The sequence below is a fragment of the Papio anubis genome, chromosome 18 (assembly GCF_008728515.1).
Source record: "Papio anubis isolate 15944 chromosome 18, Panubis1.0, whole genome shotgun sequence".
Taxonomy (NCBI): Eukaryota; Metazoa; Chordata; class Mammalia; order Primates; family Cercopithecidae; genus Papio; species Papio anubis.
Genome location: NC_044993.1, coordinates 43,421,796 through 43,441,415, shown reverse-complemented (window position 1 = coordinate 43,441,415; position 19,620 = coordinate 43,421,796). Strand labels below are relative to the sequence as shown.

The 19,620-nt window shown below is 41.5% G+C and overlaps 1 long non-coding RNA gene across 1 annotated transcript in view; it reads left to right on the top strand.

Moving 5' to 3' along the window:
- The window catches only part of LOC103880408, a 38,446-nt gene extending 27,900 nt beyond the window's left edge, over positions 1–10,546 (top strand). The window contains exons 2-3 of the long non-coding RNA XR_004179793.1: positions 2,568–2,696; positions 9,300–10,546. This is a non-coding gene — a long non-coding RNA (uncharacterized LOC103880408). The remainder of the gene's footprint in view (positions 1–2,567; positions 2,697–9,299) is intronic.
- Positions 10,547–19,620: the final 9,074 nt, after the last annotated feature.

The following is a 19,620-nucleotide window of genomic DNA, read 5'->3' as shown; positions in this document are numbered from 1 at the left end:
AGGTGCTCTCAGCCTGGCTGGACAGAGTGGTTTGCGTCTGCAGAGGTGTCTGCTGCTTTGTTATTGTTTGTGCCCTGTCCCCAGAGGAGGTGCCAGGAGTCTACAGAGGCAGGTTCCCATGGGCTGCTGTGAGCTCACCCTTCAGCTTTGTTTACCCTACTTAAGCCTCTCAGCCTCCCAATGGCTGCCAGGCAGATCCTGAGGTGCCACATGGGCCTTGGCCTGAGGAGGCTCCGTGGGTGCCCTCCCGGCCAGGTGTGATCTGAATCTCTGGTGCCTGTTTGCTCAAAGCGCCTTGAGTATTGGATGAGGTGCGTGATTCTCAGGTATTGTGTGTCTCGGTTCCCCTGGCTAGGAAAGGGATTCCCTACATGCGCACTTCCCAGATGGCCTGGCCCTGCTTCAGCTCTTGCTGGTCGGGCGCAAGCAGCCCCTGACCAGTACTGATCGTCGGCCTCCCAGTATGAACCCAGCCATCAGTTGAAAATGCCCAAATCCACGGGTCTTCTGCCAATGCGTTGGCGCTGGGAGTTGACTGGGCCTCCTATCGACCTGGTGAACAATGACTTTTAAAACTAAGCATTACATAGGATAAGATTGCTACATTATTTTCTGAAAAACAACTTACAAAATCTGAAAAACAAATTACAAAAAGTAATTATTCAATTACTTTTATTCTGTTTGTCTCTTTGATTTAAAAAGGAGTGTCTTGTAGATACCAGTTAGTCATATGTTGTTTTTATATCCAATCTTACAATCTCTGCCATTGGATTCGATTATTTAATTATTTCATATTTAATGATTCTCAATAGAGTTAAATTTACAGCTCCCATTTTACTTTTTGCTTTCTGTATGTCTCATGTAGTCTTTTAAAATTTTTTCTAACTTCGTTGATTTCTTTTGCATTAAGTAAATATTTTCCATGCAATACTATAATTTCTGTAATAATTTTCCGTTCATTTTTTGTTTATTTTCTTATTGTTTTCTCCAAGGCTTATAGTATACATCTTATCAGAATCTGTTTGACATATTTACTCACTTAGCTTTAATGAGATACAGAAATGTAACCTTTATATGGCTCTTTTCCCCTTTATGAACTAAACTGGGTCTTCCTCAAAATTATTATGGGTAAACCTAACCACCAATAGATTGTATCTGGAGATAGGATTTTTAGGAAGGAATTAAGGTTGAATAAGTTCGAAAGGGTTGGATGGTACTAACAGAACTGTGGTCTTTTAACAAGAGAAAGAGCATGCACTCTCTCGTTCTGCCTCTCTTTTTCCTGTGAGAGAACAGTGGAAGGTGGCCATCTACAAACATGGAAGATAGATATACTAGCACAAGTTATCTTCATTTAAAAAAAAAATCTGAAATGTCGTGATTACTTAAATAGCTTTGCTGTGAATAGGTCTTTGTTGATAGTTTTGTTTTTGAGCACTGGTTCAAAAAAGGAAGAAATAAACTGCAAATCAAGACATAAAAAGGCAATCAAGATAACAAATCAAGACCTAAGAAACTACCTAAGCTGAGCAATGAGATTGTAGGGATGGCACTTGATAATAGATTAAAGTGGGTTTGACAGAGTAGCAGAATTATATTTGCAGACAGTGATTGAAAGTCTAGAAGTAAAGATGTTTCTGACTGAGGCCAATTGAAAGATTTATTATTTGAGGATCAGATATGACACATGAGAGCACACCATGCGTGTTTACAGGGTAAGCTGATGCCCTTAGTCAAGATCCATTGGTTTGTGAAAAGAAAAGCAATCATTTTAGCATCGGGTTCTAAATGTTCTGTCACAATAAGGGTTAAGTTTACAGTTAGAGTTAATTATATTACAGGTATGGCTGATAAATGGCACAAAGCAAAAAACTTGGCAGTTGCCAAAAAGTGGATGATCTAATGCTGAGTTTGTAAAATTAAACACCCCTGTGACTGAAATCAGTAGATGATGCTGAGAGATGGGAGGACAGAACACAGAAACACAGGTGGCTGGAAATTCACATCAAAGTAAGTTATACGAAGAAAGTGCATTCCCCAAACATCAGTGCGTCTTGCAGTGAAGGTGTTCATTTTGCCTTTGATAAATATACCAGGCCTAATATATTGCAAGTGAAAAGAAATTTACGTTTTCCTTTCCCTGCCAGATGCCTTGGCTCAGGGCTCTGTTTCTTGTGGTGAAAAGCATTTCTTCTAAGTTGTTCTGAAAAGGGGGACATTTTTCTTATCCCAACAGAGTAGCTTATAGTCTAGCTGTTACCCTGAGACCATTGAGGAATTTTGAGACCATTGAGGAACATGTATGAATAGTACGGGACACTCTGGAACCAATGGGGTTACATCAAGAGACCCAATATTATATTTTCTTTCTTTTAAGTAAAAATATTGTTTGACTTCTGTTTTGTTGACAAGGACTTAGACCAGACCACCCACCTGGGCAAGGTTACTATGAAAGCGAGATCAGACGTGACAAAGTTTCAATCCCATCTGTTCCTCACCTGCTGTTTTTCAGGAGTTAAGTTTAGTTTTCCCCTTGTTGACTTCTTTCTAATAACCTTTGTCCCTAGGCTATCCTGCTTCTACAGGTGACATGACAATTATTGGCCTAAAGGGAGATGAGCTCCTGGCATCATTTCCTTATAACATATTGTGGTCCTCAACCTACATACAAAGATTCAACTGAAAGTCTCAGTTGGGTGAGTGTCTATTATTCATCTGCATAAACAGTGAGAGCTTAAGACTCAAGTGGGTGGTGGCATGACGCAGCATTTTCTCAGTGGAATGTTAGGAGAATTGCTTCTCATAATCACAGTCTAATTATCACTGAATCACTGCTAACAGAAGATTTTTCAAGATAAAATACAAATTTACTCTTATGAGTACATACATTTATAGATTTGTGGAAAGACCTTTGTATTTTCATGTTGTTGTATTTGAGTTGGGATTTAATAAATTAGCTATATGACACCTTATTTTATTCATTGATGTAAAATTTTATATTTTAAAACAAATATAAGCCAATTGAGAGATTCTTAATTTAGTTTTCCTTGTTCTTTTTAGTTTGGAGAATCATTAACATGTTATAATATTTTAGGATTGCTTAAAATTGTGTTATCTGAATATATTAGATATTTGCTGTACTTTATAATAATAATTATTAGAAATCATAAAGGTCCTTTTGTTTTACTTTTATAAAATTTTTAATAGTTTTTTTCTGATTACCACATAACTATCTAAGAATGTCACATTTTGCTATTTATTAAATCTTTACAGAGTTAAAATCTTACCTGAATGGGGACTTGCAATATTTATCATAACTTTAAATATTGTCTTAAATTAATTAAGTTTTATTACTGTGTTTTATAAACAAACCAAACTTATAAAGTTGGTTTTATATTTCTTTAGGTGAGATTGCTTAGTGATAAGAGAGTAATAATTTACAAAAATATTAAGGATATAGTATTTCCTTTTCAAACAGGATTATTTACTCTTAGCTTGTATCTACACACAAACACTTCTAAGTTTCTGATTTGAGTTTCCACCCTCCTTCTTTCTTTCTTTCTTTCTTTCCTTCTTCCTTCCTTCTTCTTCCTTCCTTCCTTCAGCCTTCAGCTACCAGCTACAGCCTGGCCTTCACCATACCCTGCGGCGCCCACTGCAGCCCTGCCTGCACCTGCGGCTTCCCTCCTCTTTCTCTCTCTCTTTCTTTCTATATAGTCATCTCACTTTGTCACCCAGGCTGGAGTGCAGTGGCATGGTGCTGACTGACTACAACCTCCACCTCCATGCCTGGTTAATTCTTTTTTGTGTATTTTAGTGAGACTGGATTCCTGCCATGTCACCACGCTCCTCTGGAAATTCTCACCTCAGAGTCTCTGCCTTCAGCCTCCAAAGTGCTGGGAGTGAGGTACCATGTGGACCCCATAATCCCTAGTTAAAACATATGTATTAGGCCGGTGGCTCAGCCTGTAATCCCACTGGGAGGATCGTCGAACCACTCACCAGTATGTACTAAAATACAAAGATTGAGTGTGGGGCATATAGTCCCAGCTACTCGGAGGCTGGGCAGGAGAATGGCCTGAACTGGGAGGCGGGCTTGCAGTGAGCGGCGAGATAAGCCACTCCAGCCTGGGTGACACAAGCGTGAACTCAGATCTCAAAAAAAAAAAAAAAAAAAACGTATTCATAAATATAACTAGTAAATGTCCAGTCAGTTGTTGAAATTAGTATAGCTATTTCTGCAGAAATAGTGTTCTTTGTGTCTGTGTTTCTTTTCTTTTTTTTTTTCTTTCTTTTTTGAGGCGGGAGTTATCTGGCTGGTGGTAAATCTCAGCTTACACAAGCTCTGCCTCCCGGGTTCTTCCACTCCAGCCTCCTGTGATGGCTGGGATGGCCTGGCTAATTTTTTTGTGTGTTTTTAGTAGATACGGGGTTTCACTGTGTTAGCCAAGATGATCTCCTGATGTCATGATCCGCCCACCTCGGCCTCCCAAAGTGCTGGGATTACAGGCGTGAGCCACTGTGCCCGGCCGTGTCAGTGTTTTTTTAAAATGAAAGACAGGATGAAATTAGGGTAGGATAAATACACAAAATAATGCTGATAGAGATTGTGGCCCACAAGCTCAGACGAATCTTAAAAACATAATCAATAGTAAACCTCTATGTCCTTGAACTTCAGATTGTTTTAATTTGTCTTAAAATTATTCATAACAAACTACATTTCATGCATTCAGAAGGGAGAAAGTCAGAAGGGAGGGACCTGTAGTGATCCTGATCTGTGTACCTGAGGTACAGAGGACACAGATGTCTTTCCTCCCAAACTCAATTTTAGATACAGCCTCATCTTCACATTAGAGTGATGCCCAGAGATATAATAGACCAAAAACTCACAAGCTTTAAAAAATAAAAATGCTATATTTTTATTTTGCTCACATATACTCTTCATCCTAGAGATTAAAACACACACACACACACACACACACTACTTGGCAGAATTTTAGAATTTCCCCCAATTTGTAGCCCATGGCATGACTTGTGACCAAGCCCCTCAAGTGTTTTTTTGTCTCCTGTTTCTTCAGTGACACTTTCATAGTCTTATTTTTTTGCTCAGGGACCTGAGAATTAAGTTTCTTGAGATCATAAAAATTTATGTTAGCAAACATCCTAGCTACATCCAACGGTAAGTTAAATTGCCAAACAAATGGAAATGTACTTAATCTATTCAGTTATTATTTTATACCTGTCATAATTGGGGTTTTCTTGGCATTTCTGCATTTCAGTTTTTTTTTCATGTAATAATCTAGGTTGAAAAGTGTTTTTTTCCTACAATGCCTAGCTCTATTTTAAGGGTTTCAACTATTGCCACTAAATCATCCACCCTCTCACTTGTCACTTGCAATTCTCATAACCACTTTGTCAGTGACCAGTCATAAGTCTTAAGTGCCATTCATAGAATATGATAAAATTGGTAATGACCATGAAGCTATCAATACAATAATAAAACAAGTGCATTATTTTATTTCATTATTTAGGCTATATGTAACTTTAATCTAAATCAGGTACAGTGTAAAATGCTGTAGATCAATTGCTATTTTAAGTATCTCTGTCAATTAGACATTATAAAAATGAGGAAATAGACTTTATTTAACTTTATTTTCTCCAAGATAGAATATCTTTTTTTTTTTTTTTTTTTTTTTTTTTTCAGAGAAGAGTCTCTCTCTGTCACCCAGGTAGCCAGGTAGGAGTGCAGTGGTATGATTATAGCTAACTGCAGCCACAGTTTAATGAGCTTAAGTGATTCACCTGCTTCATTCTCTTTAGGAACTAGGACTGTAGGCTTGTGCCACCACACCCAGTTAATTTAAAATTTTTTTTAAAAGTGGAGAAAGGAAGTCACTATTTTGACCAGGCTGGACTTGAACTCCTGGTTTCAAGCTATCCTTTTATTTCAGTTTCTAGAAGTGCTAGGATTGCAGCCATAAGTCACTTCACACAGCCAAAAATAGAATATTATTCTATGCATAATAGCACTTGGGTCCTTGTGTATGGCTACTGTCTTTTAAAACTGTCTTCTTTAGACATATGATCTAAATTTGCAAATTTTGTAATCATTCTTTTATTCTTGGTCCATTTAATGGTGTTATCTTCCCCATCACTCTGTGTGTGTGTGTGTGTAAACTTGCCCTGGTTAGAAGATAAATCAAGTATAATGAGAATGTACTTGACCTGTCTTGTCAGTCTCTGAGGTTGCTCAGGGTCTTTATTCTCAGCCCAAGCAATACCTGGTTGCCACATCTCATAGTGAGATCTCACATGTTCATCTCAATTTATATTTTCAATATATTATTTAGGAGGCAATTTTCTTTTACATTCTGACCAAATCATATGGCCTGTATAAATTTTTTTCTATTCTGTCTCCCTCAGCCCTGTAACATGTTATTTCAAATTTTGTGATAAGTTTATAGTAGATGTGGCAGATTTACCAAATAAAAATACAGAATACACACTTAAGCTTAAAATTAGAATAAACAGCAGAAAACTTTTTTATATAGCTATGCAATATTTGCATGTTTTTGTGTAGTATGTGTAAGCAATTCTTTGAAGATATTTACACAAAATCATTATCCATTATTTATCTAAAATTCAAATTGAACTAAATGTTTTATACTTAATTATTTAACCCTAGTCTGTGACAATCACTGTTCTTTCCTCTAGACTCAGGACCAATGTCCTCAACATCCTCATTAGAGAAAATTATTGTTAACTGAATAAACTCTTTGTAGTAGGTGATAGTTATTGTTTAGAAGTGTGCAGGATTGAAATATGACCTGGACACAACATTGGGCAAATAAAAAAGATATTAGAATTCTTATCTGTGTTTTTTTTTTTTTCTAATTTTATTATTTGTTTCTGGGACATGACTTGCAATGCATACAGTATATTTGTAAAGTGATTGTTATATATTGCTAGTATTGATATTTATATATATTAGTAGTTTAAATTACAACTATTTATTTGTTGAATTAACTATTGTACTTTAAATGGGTGTTAATCGTGGTATAATACTGGAACCTCCCGTCTAACAAAACTAAATTTGAAGGCGCTGCCAGTATATATTGGTGGCAATTGTCTACTGTTTGGTTCTGGACATTGAGATAGATGTTTACATGTACTAGATTATGCATTGGGAGATAAAACTTGTATTGATTATATCCTTCTAGGTATTTCTACCAGTTTGGTAATGCATCTCCACATCAGTTGGTATTAGAGCAGTGTTCTAACTTAGATGTGAATTTCTCAGTATAATCTAATGTTGATGAGTATGTTTATTTGTGTTCTTTATTATTGTTTATAAGTTGGTATAATTGTAAGTGACCTCGAAATCATAACTTAACATTTTAATCTTAAAGTTTGAGTAATTTATTTGCTAAAGTGTGTGTGTGTGTGTGTGTGTGTGTGTTATAAAGGTAAATTATTCTAAGCCCTGGATTAACTTAATTGGATACAATAATAGTGCCTATATCCAGGGACAGTAACAAGAGAAAGTAATGCAAAAGTATTTCATAAATTTATAAAGCGTTCTGATACAGAAATATTCTCTTTAAGATACAGCAAATTATCTTTAGTATTAAAGACCTTAGTATTTTTCCAGGGCATGAAAGGATATCTCTGTAATAACTGAAGTCTCAACAATGATCAACAAGTTACCATTTTAATGTAATTTATTTTATGTTAAAAGGCAGAGAATGGTAGTGTAGGTCGTTTTAATATTGAGAGCTGGATTTTAGCAATCTTCTTTCTTTTCTTCTTCTTCTTCTTTTTTTTTTTTTTTTTTTTTTTTTTTTGAGACAGGTTCTAACTCTGTCACTCAGTCTGGAGTGCAGTGGTGTGATCTCAGCTCATTGTAACCTTTGCCTTTCAGGTTCAAATGATTCTCTTGCCTCAGCCTCCCGAGTAGCTGGGGTTACAGGCACATGCCACCATTCCTGGCTGATTTTTGTGTTTTTAGTAGAGACAGGGTTTTGTCATATTGGCCAGGCTGGTCTTGAACTCCCAACCTCAAATGATCTGCCCACCTCAGCCTTCCAGAGTGCTGAGATTACAGGCATGAGCCACCATGCTGGTTGCAATTTTCTTCCGTGATATAAAAGTTTACAGGCCGGGTGCTGTAGCTCATGCCTATAATCCCAGCACTTTGGGAGGCCAAGGCAGGCAGATCACCTGAGGTCAGTAGTTTGAGAACAGCCTGACCAATATAGTGAAACCCTGTCTCTACTAAAAATACAAGACTTAGCCTGGCATGGTGGCAGGCACCTATAATCCTAGGTAGCTGGGAGGCTGAGGTGCAAGAATCACTTGAACCTGGGAGGTGGAGGTTGCAGTGAGCTGGAGGTTGCAGTGAGCTGAGGTTGTGTCACTGCACTCCAGCCTGGGCAGCAGAGTGAGACTCTGTCTCAAAAAAAAAGTTTACATAAGGGTTCTCTGGGATGGAAACACAAGGTGGACAGAGCCAGGATTATTTAAATAAAATACAGTCAATAGGAGTTGTGATAAATGAAATAATGACCCACAAAAGTGCCCATGTCTTAACGCCTGGGTTCTAGGAATATACTATGGTATATGACAAAGACGAATAGAGGCTGCAGATACAATCAAGGGTGATAATCAGTTGACTCTAAAATAAGGAGATTAATTTGAATTACGAGTTTGGTGTCTACAGCCATACCAACCTGAATGCACCTGATCTTATCTGAATTGAGTGTGAGCCTAAGGTAATCACAGAAGTTCTTAAATGTGAAAGAGAGGCTGAGAAAATTTATGCTGCAATGCGAGAGTCAGATTTTTTTTTAAAAAAATTAAATTATGTATACACATAAATATTCTTGGAATATATATATATATATATATTTGTATGCTATATATAGTGTATAAAATAATGCTGAGACCATTTTTGAAAATTTATGTACTAGAATTAATGAATAAAGAATTTTATGAGATTAAAACATTTTAGGGATGATTTTGAACTTACCATAATGACATTTGTGGTGTAAAGTCTTATTTTGAGATACTCAAAATACGTTTCTCTTTCTCAGTTTAGATTATTACATTTCACTTACGTTTTCATTAAAGAATACCTCTTTTTTCCAAGCTGGCATTGGAATCTCCACCATCAGCTTCCTCATTCTTCCACGTCTTCACACTTCTGTAATGCAGGCCTAAGCCCACTGACCTGACCATTTATGACTTGGCCCTCATCCACATAGTGATGCTCCTCACTGTGGTGTCATTGTTTTCTCCAGGTCGGTTTGAGTCACTGCATTTTCAGAATGACTTCAAGTGTAACGTATTTTCCTACCTGAACAAGATGATGAGAAGTTTCTCCATCTGCACCACCTGCCTCCTGAGTGTTCTGCAGGCCAGTGAGTGTTCTATCAGCCCCAGCAGCTCTTGGTTGGTGAGGTTTAACCATAAATCCACTGTTTTCACTTGCCATTTCTTCTTCTTTTTATGTTTTTTCTAGTTTTTTTTTTTTTCAGTAGTAATCTCATCTTGTACACTATAGCTTCTTCCAATGTGACCCTGAGTATTCTTCTGCGTCTCAGTAAATACCTCACTTTTCTACCATGAACTCACTTTTCCACCATGAACTCAATCATCAGAAGACTGTTTCTTACTCTGTCATTATCCAGAAATGTTTTGTTTATAGGAATAATGCTGCTTTCAAGTGCATACATGGTGGTTCTTTTGTTCAGGCACCAGAAGAAATTCCGGTACTTTCACAGCACTAGCCTCTCCCCAAGACCTTCCCCAGAGAAAAGTGCCACTCTGACCATCTTGCTCCTAGTGAGTTTCTTTGTGGTCATCTACTGGGTTGATTTCATCATCTCATTTACCTCAGCCTTGCCATGGGCATATGACCCTGTTGTCCTGGGTGTCCAGAAGCTTGTGGGCAATGTATATGCCACTGTCAGTCCTTCAGTGCTACTCAGATGTGATAAAAAGATAATCAGTGTGACAGAAACTGAGACAGAAAGTTAACAAGTTATTTTTATTAAAAACAGATTATTCTGTCACCACTTAAATTATTTAAGTAGTACAGAACTTGCCATCTAATTTAACTTAAATGTATGAACTTACAGTTTAAATGTGTCTAAATACTTTTGAAATTAATGCTGTCAATTCTCTCGTTTTTAGTTTAATATATATGATAGATAATTCCCATATGTTTACAAGTGTCTTTTTTTCATTTCTTTCTGAGGTATAATAATAAGAATATCTGGTAATAAAATTTCTTTGTCTTCATATTTTTGAAAATGTTTTCTTTTTATCCTTATCTATTAACAATATTTGACTAAATATTAAATACCTATACTCAATATTTATTTATCTTTGTTCTGGGTTCTATAAAGGCTGTATGGATGGTGCCTACAAATTTGTGGCTTACCTCTGTTTTTTATCTCCTACTTTTAATATTTTTCTTTATTTTTTAAATTTTATTTATATATTTTTTGAGACATAGTTTTGCTTTGTCACCCAGGCTAGAGTGTTGGCTCGATCTCGGCTCGCTGCAACCTCCATCTCCCAGGTTCAAGTGATTCTTCTGCTTCAGCCTCCCGAGTAGCTGGGATTACACCATCTTGGTATCACTGGTCTCAAACTTTCTGACCAGTGTGAATCTGAACCTGGCCTTAATTAAGTACAAAATACCATTCATTCCTCTCTATTCTTTAAATAATAATTGGTTGTAGATTCAAATGTGCAAAATACAACTGGAAAACTTGCAGAAGTCACCAGGGGTTATTTTTTGATAAAGAATAGGCAGTTTTGGCGGTGACGGCTCAAACCTGTAATCCCAGCACTTTGGGAGGCGAGATGGGGGATCACCGAGGTCAGGAGATGAGACCATCCACAAGCTGGCACCGGTGAAACCCGTCTACTAGAAATACAAAAATAGCGAGGCCGGTGGCAGGCGCCTGTAGTCCCAGCTACTCGGGAGGCTGAGGGCGGAGAATGGCCGTGTGAACCAGGAGCTTGCAGTGAGCTGAGATCCGGCCACTGCACTCAGCCCTGGGCGACAGCGAGACTCCGTCTCAAAAAAAAAAAAAAAAAAAAAAAAAAGAATAGGCAGTTTTTGATATAAAGAAAAGAGAAAACAAGAAATGAACAAATTCAAATATATTAAAATTAGAGAGTTAAAAGACAAAAAACTGACAAAAATCTGCAATACATACAATATTAAAAATATTAATGTGCAGAGTAAAAATAAATGAATAAGTAATTTACCATATATGAAAGAGGATTCATCTCCTTGTTAATAGAATACTCAAAATACCATATAGATAATATTTAACATTTATTACAAAGCTAAATATTAGTCAGTTAGACAATTCCAAGTGTTGATGACCACAGCTAACAATTACACATGAATAAAGGAAGAGCCTGTGGATACCCTTTATTCCAATTAATGTGATTTGGAATTTACCACAATCCTCAGTCTAGTAATTTTTCTATACTGTCCAGAACGTTTATTGTGCATTTAAATTTGGAGACTGAAGAAAATGATAGGAGCAGTATTTCTTTTTGAGAACAAAAAATTAACTTGAAAAAGCCCACTGAAGTGGACAACTGAATAGTGCATAGCCTTAGACACTAATGTGTAAAACAAATTGAGGCAAGGACACCACTAATAAACATTTTCATTTTAATTCCATTGATATTCATAACATAAATAGTACATGTTTAAGGTGGTGAATATGATGGTTACCCTGATTTGATCATTATACAATGTATGCATGTATGAAAATTTTACATTGTACACCATAAATATGTAAATTACTATTTGTCAATCAAAAGTAAAATTGAAAAAAGGTACCAAACAAAAATAAAAATAATAGAATTATATACTGGGACAAAGTAAATAAATTAAACCTGATCGAATGTTGGAAGCTCCAGCTACAACCTTTTCTTCTCTCACCCCCTACATTTCACATACTTTGAAGTACACTTGCCTTTCCTTGGAATCATTAATAAAGATTAAGGAGATGCCTGCTTGGCTGCTTAAGCATGTAACAACACCCAAAAAATAATGAAAACTCTGTTCACAATTTATGGCATGAAGGAAAATAATTAGCTTGAATTATTTTTAATTAACTCAGTGTTGAAGCCCTATTTCTTCTCTCTCCCGTATGTGAGGTAAAAATTTTGAGGAACGTATTAGTATTACAAGTATCATTTAAGGGGGAATAAAATAGAGAGGTCTGTGCGCTTGAATTATAACTCACATATTTCTGGCTTAGTATGGAAGGAGATGGAAGTGGAATGTCTTTGTTTTAGGCAGGAACCTCTCAGAATAAATGCAATGGGTTAATAAGGCAAGAGAACTTCAGGAAGCTACTTTCTTCTCCCTTTCCTCAGAATGGGCTGTGACTCATCACTCAGGGCTTCTTCCATCACATGCCCCTTCTCTTTGCAATTGATGTCACAAAGCTCTGCTGACACTCTCTGTGACAGAGCTGTTTGGAACTCACCTTGTGTCCCCATTCTGAGCTGCTAGCTTCCATCTCCCCACCCAGGGAGCAGCTCCTATGGCCGATCCCCAAGGATGCCCTTGGCTTCTGTCCCCCCTGACAGCCCCAGACAGAGGAGACAGAAATCTTGAGGTGGGACTTGAGCTTCTTCTAGAGTGAGTCTGTTTCATAAGGGCTACACCTCAGCCTAGAAGATGTGCCCAGAATGCCTGTCACCAAACGTTCAAAGACCCTGTGAGGTACATCCTGTAGACTGAGGTGAAGCCCTTTTCGCCCAGACTTTCTCTTGAAGGTATTTACCATAGTCCATGACACATAATAGTGCTCAATAAATAGCATGTTTTCTCTTTTCCTGCCAGGGAGTCACAAAAAATCAGCTACAGGGAGAAAGTGTAAAAGAGAGAGAGGCAAAAGTGTATTACTGAAGTGAGGGTCAAGAATGTTTGTGCATGAGGCTGATTGGAGTGAAGATCTAAAAAAAGAGAGTATGAATTTTTCTGGATTAGTTCCCCCATTTCACTATGATAGCATCTTCTATAATCTCTACCACAAATGACTGCTTCCTTGAAAGCTTTTCCCCCAGAAGGCACTGGTGTGTTATTTCTTTATCAGCTTTAAAAAAAATAGGCCAGGGATGGTGGCCTACAACCTGTAATTATTTTGGGAGGCGAAGGCAGATGAATCGCTTGAGCTCAGGAATTCAAGACCAGCCTGGGCAAGATAGCGAGACCCCATCACTACAAAAAACAAAAACAAAAATTAGGTGTGGTGCCATGCCTTTGTAGTCCCAGCTACTTAGGAGGCTGAGGTGGGAAGATCACTTGGGCCAGGGAGGTTGAGGCTGCAGTGAGCTGAGATTGGACCACTGCATTCCATCCTGGGTGACAGAGTAAGACCCTGTCTCAAAAAAAAAAAAAAAAAAATTTCTGGAGATTTCTTTTGTGTCTTTTTTTTTTTTTTTTTTTTAAAGCAACTGGTATTTTCAAGCTAAAAATGAAAAGTATTATGGAAAACCTAATGTATTCATAGGAAAAGAGTAGTGCACATAATTTGTTATAAGATGTAAATGTTATGTTCTAGAAACTTTTTGATATGTAAAATTTTCCCTCTCAAGAGAGTTGTTTTTTTTTTTATGTCTTATAATTTAAAGACCCCCTGAATTAAAGTGTGATAGTTCTGTTGTTGGAGTGAGCATATTGTTGCATACAACCTGCTTTTTGTGGCATTATCTCAGCCTACTTTGCAGAACAGAGATACCAAGGGTTGGTCTTATGAAGCTGAGGCTGTTTTTGCGTTGTGATTTCAAAGATGCTGAAAATACCAATTTTCTAATACCCCAAATTACACTAAATATATAAGAGACTTGGGCTTTTAAGTCTTGAAAACTTTTCATCCTGAGTTTCTGTTACAATCTAAGATGAAAAGCAGATGCCTTCCAGAATCCTAACAGGGGTTGCTGCCAGCCAACTGAATGACTTGTTGGAGGAAGGACTTACACTGCTGGGACTGAGGGACAGGCTGATAGGCTGACTGGCTTCAGCGGGGACCTTCCACAGGTGACCCTGGTTCATAATCTGAGGCTTTGTCTATACTGGTTTCATTAGTGTGTAGTCGTGGAGTACTTAATCTTAAAAACCAAATGAAAAAAAAATGAATTAAGACTTGAGTTATCACTGTTATCACTATGTAACCATGTATAATATTTTATAATAAGGTCCCCTAGCAAACTACTAAAACTGGTCCAAAGGGATATTTAAAAAGGGATGATGAAAGTATTTCCACTAGAGCCCTGTTCATGGCAGAAACGCAGACACTGCCCATGACCTCACCACACAAACTTCCCTCATGTGTGGAGAGAGACCAAGGGGCCCTCTGGTCCCCCTGTCTTGCGTTAATTATGCCGAGTTCCATGCTAGGACCCCGAGGCCTGGGAGTCAGCTGGGGTAGGGGTCAGAGAAATGGACGTGGACCCCAAAGCCACTTAGGGCTGTTTGCTGACTGGATGCAGCAGGGGTCAGGCCATTCCCCTGTGACGTTTTCTCCTCTTTGTAACAGTGGCGGGAGTGTCCCTGTGAGAGGCCAGGTGTGGGCCACGCATCCAACCCGGGGTTCAACGGGTGCACTGGGGGATTTGTGACACCCCAGAGAGAGAGCTAAATTTAGGTGGCTTTGAAAAGGAAGTGCCAGGTTACCAGAGACTGGGTGTTTTCACTTCAGGCAGTCAACTGATGGTTTTAGATACCCAGAAGGCAGTGTCCCACGTGGGATCAAAAGACCAAGAGAACTGGCCCGCCTGCGGGTCTTAAGCCCCTTCCACAGGGAGGGGCTGCACTGCACATGTCCGGAGGGGCGTGGCAATGGGAAAGGTTAGGGAATGGGGGGCAGAGGGCAAGGGCGAGGTGAGCCTAGTGGATGACTAGAGTTACTATGGCAACCCTACTGAGGATTCTTGAGAGGCTTTCGCCCTCATGCTGGTCTGCCGAAAATCAAGCTTTGGAATTAAGCCATGAAGCAGGAATGCTGAGAAGAGGAGATGTCACAGACAAGTGGATGTGCTCAGGTTGTTTCCTCGCAGAGGGGCTTTGAAGACTGGGCAGACCACTGCTCTGGCCAGAGAGGAGAAAGGCAGTGGGCTCATGGGTCAGAAAATTTTCAGATGACACCACGCCTTAAGGCCCATAGGATCATTCTGTGCCCCAGGGAGGCTGTCCCAGCCTCACTAGATTGTAACTCCATCCCTGCTCACTCTGTGGGACCCAAAATCAGATGGGAAGAGTAGTCTGGAGCTCCCTGAAGCTCCGCCACCACCGAGCACCGAAGACGGTTCAAGGAGGTCCAGAGTACAGGACTCCCAGGGGACTGGCAGTGGGTGGCAAGGCAGCCCACTCTCCCATGCATTCCCCTACATGCCCCACACCCAGCTTCGGACGTCGCGGTCTCCGAAGCCCCCGCAACCCCCGCCACGGCGGCAGGTGCCGCCATTTTTAAGGAAGCCACAAACTGACTTCCAGGAGCCCAGTGCGAGTCAGTTTAGAAAATGCGTATGCGCGAGGCGCGAGGCCATTCTCGCCTCACAGTGACCCCCACTATCGCCCGGGGGATGGGTTCCTGATGCTTGGCAAAGCCCGACCCCACTGTGGCAGTGCCTTGGCGTTGAAGCTCCGGCCTGACCTCTCCAGGGGGTCGACGGATGGTCTCCGGATGCTAGGAGTCTCGGAGGGCCAACCGGATGAAGAAACCTCAGGCAGAGGAGTCCCAGGGAAGCAGCGAACCATTCCAGCCTCAGGCCTGCCGGGAAGGTGTGCAGGTGAGTCTCCCCACAAATCGCGACCCCTGTGATCTCCAGGACAGGCCTGACCTGTGGGCCCATGGGCCGCTGTCTCAGCCAAGGGTCGTTCTCGCAGAGAGCAGAACCCAGCAGCCTCAGAGGCTGCCTGGGGGTGGGTGTTTCTGTGCCAATGCTGTGTGTCTCTCTGTGGGTATGGCTCTCTCTGTTTCTCTCTTTCTCTGTGTGTGTGCTCGTGTGCAAACGCAAGTGTTTGGGACGAATGTGCCCTGTGTGCTGGCGGGCGGTTTCTTGCCTGTCAGCCTGTCTTTGGTGAGCCTCTTTCTGGGTCTCTGTCTAGGTGGTGTGACTGGTTGTCAGTCGTTTCCTCGGCGGTTCCACTTGGGTTTCTGAAGGCCTCAGTGACTTTGGGAGCTGTGTCAGACCCGCAAGGGTTGAAATCTCCTCATTCTGAGCGGCCTGTTTTCTAGGGTCAAGACAACCGCACCACACCCAAGCACCAAAGCCTCCCAGGAGCTCGTTGTCCTCCTGAAGGAGGGGTGCAGACCGACATCAAAGAAGTTGTTTCTAAGTCCTCATGCCCTCTCCTCTCATTAAGAAATGTAGCCCCAGGCTGGGCAGGGTGGCTCATGCCTGTAATCCCAACACTTTGGGAGGCTGAGGTGGGCAGATCACCTGAGGTCAGGAGTTTGAGACCAGCCTGGCCAACATGGTAAAACCCTGTCTCTACTGAAAATACAAAATTAGCTGGGTGTCGTGGCAGGTGCCTGTAATCCCAGCTACTTGGGAGGCTGAGGGAGGAGAATCGCTTGAACCCAGAAGGCTGAGGTTGCAGTGAGCCGAGATCATGCCATTGGACTCCAGCCTGGGGGACAAGAGTGTGCACAGCCCTTTCTCCCATGCTTCCCCCTACCCTCCCCCAGCTTCTGTCACCACTACCATGCCGTGTCATCTCCATTTTTATATACTATTATGTTTTTGAGACGGAGTCTCCTTCTGTCACCCAGGATGGACTGCAGTGGCATGATGTCTGCTCACTGGAACCTCCACCTTCTGGGTCCAAGCGATTCTTTTGCCTCAGCTTCCTGAGTAGTTGGAATTACAGGTGCATGTCACCACGCCCGGCTAATTTTTGTATGTTTAGTATAGATGGGGTTTCACCATGTTGGTCAGGCTGGTCGGTCTCAAACCCTTGACCACGTGATCCACCCGCCTCTGCCACCCAAAGTGCTGGGATTACAGGTGTGAGGCACTGCCCCCAGCTTGTCACCATTTTTTTTTTTTTTCAGACAGACTCTGGCTGTCGCCTAGGCTGAAGTGCAATAGTGTGATCTCAGGCTCACTGCAACCTCTGCCTCTTTGGTTCCAGTGATTCTCCTGCTCCAGCCTCCTGAGTAGCTGGGATTACAGGTGCGTGCCACGACGCCTGGCTAAATTTTTGTATTTTTAGTAGAATCGGGGTTTCCTGTGGTTAGTCAGGATGGTGGTGCCGGGCCCCATCGCCATTTTGTAAAAAGGGGTTGCAGCCTGACTTATAGGAGTGGAGAGCTAGTCAGCTTAGCCAATGTGCATGCATGATGCATGAGCTGATTCTCCTGTCACAGTGACCCCCACCATCGCCCAGGTGATGGGTCCTTGATGCCGGGTGAAGCAGGAGCCCTCTGTGGCAGTGCGTCGGTGTCGAGGCTCTGGCCTGACCTCTTCGAGAGTCCACAGGATGGTCTCTGGATGCCAGGAGTCATGGAGGGCTGACTGGGTGAGAAACCTCAGGCAGAGGAGTCCTGGGGAAGCAGCGTGCCATCCCAGCCTCAGGCCTGCCCAGAAGGTGTGCGGTGAGTCTCCCCACAAGTCATGGCCCCTGTGATCTCCAGGACAGGCCTGACTGTGGGCCCGTGGGCTGCTCTCTTACCCAAGAGACGTCCTCATGGAGAGCAGAACCTGGCAGCCTCAGGGGCTGCCTGGGGGTGGGTGCTTCTGTGCCACTGCTGTATGTCTGTATGTGTGTGTGCTTCCCTTTCTCCTTGTCTCTCTGTCTCTGTCTCTCTTTCTCTGTGTGTATGCCTGTGTGTGTGTTTGGGACTAATGTGCCTTGTGTGCTGAAGGGTGGTTTCTTGCATGCTGACCTGTTTGGTTTCTTGCATGCTGACCTCTTTCTGGGCCTCTGCCTGGGTCGTGTGGCCGATTGTAAGTCATTATCCTGGCTGTTACACTTGGGTTTGTGAAGGCCTCATCGACCTGGGTAGCTGTGTTGGACCCGCAGGGGTTGTAACCTCCTGCCCATCCTGAGTGGCCTCCTTTCTAGGATCAGGACAACCACACCACACCCAAGGACCAAAGCCTCCCAGGAACTTATTGTCCTGCAGGAGGGTGTGCAGACCAACACCAAAGACGATGGTTCTTACTCCTCCCGCCGTCTCCTCTCATTAAGAAATGTAGCCCCACTGCTACACAGGCTTGGAGAGAATCCAGGAACGGGATGTGGCAAGGATGTCTGTCACTTAAATGCTGGCCTTTCTGGCCCGGTCTACCATTTGGCACTTTTTCCCGGATGCCCATGGCAGTGGCATTGTGCTATATCCTGCCTGGGCTCTGGCCTCTGCTTTGTACTCCCTCTTGCTCTGTCTGCCACAGGGGCCTAGAGGCTTGGTCTGGCTTAATGTCTTCAGCAAAGAACACTTTGAGTCCATCAGGGAGAAACTTCGTGGAGATCCATTCCATGGTTGTTCCGCTCTCCAAACCTATTTCTGGTTGATTAGGCAGATGTGATGATCCTCTGGGCTTCCATACCTGTCTTGGACAGGGAATCTCCCTTGGTCTCCATGTCCCACATGATGGCTGTGTGGTTTCTCTAGGTCTAGGATGAGTGGTAGGCAACTGTGGCTGGCCTTTGCCTTCTAGAAAAGGTGATGTTGCATTTTATCTGCACATCCTATCTCATTCTTAAGGGACATCTGTTCCTTTGTTTCTGGGTGGGACTGCTTTCCAGGTTGGTCTCCTGCTGTTCCTCCCAGCTTAGCTTGGTTTGGAAACTAAGCTTCCCTCTGCATTGTGAAACTGCACTGGATGGAGGGAAGCAGCAGAAGAGGACTGGGAATGCTGGGAGAATACTGCCTGTGTAGCGGGATTTTTAAGGAATCAGAGAGACCAATGGGGTTCAGAAGAATATTTATTAATTATTTAGGTGCACCGGCCAGTTGTATTAATATCCAAAGGACTGAGCCCCAAACAAAGAGTTAAGTTATCTTTTAAGCATTTTGTGGGATGGGGGGAGATCTGTGCATGGGGAAGCATACTACGAAAGTGACAGACAAAGGCAGTTATTCAATTTAAACATGCATTACATCATTTCTTTCTTTTCAAGAAAAAACATGTTTTGTGACTTGTGTATTTCGTGGATCTGTTTCCTAGCGTTATTTCTGTGGAATCTGAGAACTGATATTTCGGATCCCTTTGAGGATTATAGGGCCAAAGGAAATATCCTCCGATAACAAAGAGAAAGAAGCTTTCTGAGAAATTTCTTTGAGTTCTGTGAAATCATCTGACAGAGTTACAGCTTTCCCCTAAAGAATCCTTTCGCTAAGCCTGTTCTTGTGGAATTTGCAAAGTGATATTTCGATGCCCATAGAGGGCTACGGTGAAAAAGGAAATATCCTCAGATGAAATCTGGAAAGAAGCTTTCTGAGAAACTGCTTAGTGTTCTGTTAATTCATCTCACAGAGTTACAGCTGTCCCCTCAAGAAGCCGTTCGCTAAGCCTGTTCTTGTGGAATTTGCAAAGTGATATTTGGAAGCCCTCTATGGGCTTCCA